Source organism: Corvus brachyrhynchos, unplaced genomic scaffold, assembly GCF_000691975.1.
Source record: "Corvus brachyrhynchos isolate BGI_N302 unplaced genomic scaffold, ASM69197v1 scaffold32, whole genome shotgun sequence".
NCBI classification, from domain to species: Eukaryota; Metazoa; Chordata; class Aves; order Passeriformes; family Corvidae; genus Corvus; species Corvus brachyrhynchos.
Genome location: NW_008237919.1, coordinates 13,967,320 through 13,968,592, shown reverse-complemented (window position 1 = coordinate 13,968,592; position 1,273 = coordinate 13,967,320).

The window sequence follows — 1,273 nt, the reverse complement described above, 5'->3', positions numbered from 1 at the left end:
CGCCGTGCGGACAGCCCGGGCCCGCCCGCGTCCGCCGTTGGAAACCGGTCGCGTTACATGCAGTTAAAATGTAGCTGCTGTGACTGCGGTAACCTCCTTCCCCTCACACTGGGAAAATAATCTTGTGCTGTAGCCGTGCCCTGGGGAGCGAAACGTAGTTACTGTCCCCGGTCCCGTGGCGCTGCCAGCTGCGCTTCTGTATCTCTATTAGCAGGCCTTGGAAGCGGCTCGCTTCCTAAAGAGCCTGGGCTCTACGGGGGCTTTGCTCAACGAACTCGGTGATCGTTCAGATGAGGTTCACACGGTTGCTTGAAATAATAGTCTTCACAAATTGTGTGTTGTAGCAGTGCGCTGTAGAATTCTTCTCCTGAAAGGAGGAAAGCCATCAATTCACTGTGTCACTGAAGATGTTTCTAACGTGTTTCGTGCTGCCACTGTCCAAACAAAACGGAGTTCTTGGGACTGAGGTCAGGAATCCTTTTAAAAACAGCTGATTTTCATCTGGCAACTTCCATAGCAGTAATCATTCCGACTTAATCATAGGAAATATAGATCTCTTTGATCTGTTAAGTGTTAATACAATCGGGGCCCTGCTAATGCTTGTTAATTATCAACCTCAGTTTTGAAGTTTTGAAAACACGGGAGCTGGTACTGACTTGTTAGTCCGCAGTGAACATGATGGGCAGTAACAGAACTGTGTAAGGAGCGGTGCTTCCCACTTGTCTTTGTCAGCTCTTGTCTGGCGAGGGAGAATTTAGAGTTGATACAGTTCTGGTTTTAAATGATGCAGAAAATATGAGAAGAACATAATTGCATTCTTGGCTATCAAGTAGCTGTAGAAGGGACTGCTGAAATTTTCTGTGTGCTGTTTTGTTTTAGAATTCCCTGCAAATTTCTGAGGTCAGTTGTTGTGTTAGCCATGTAGTTTTTAATCAAAACTCCTAACCTTTGAAGTAATTTGTTTTGTGATTATACAACTTTCCAAAACCTGGCTATAGAGCTCTCCTTTCCAGATGCTTGTTTGATGTGTCTGCGTCAGAATTGAAACTATTTGGGGAAAAAGGAGATGTGTGATTGTGGTCACTTGGGGACCCTTTGGCTCCTCGTTATTTTTATTTTTTTTGTTGTAGAGTTGTGAAGATCACAGAATCATTTAGCTTAGAAAAGACCCTAAAAATCATGTTGTAAATAAACCAAATTCGTCAAGGCTGATGTAGCTTAGACCTGGCAATAAATAAATTTGTTTCTACTTTATTCATGGGTCAGGGAAAGA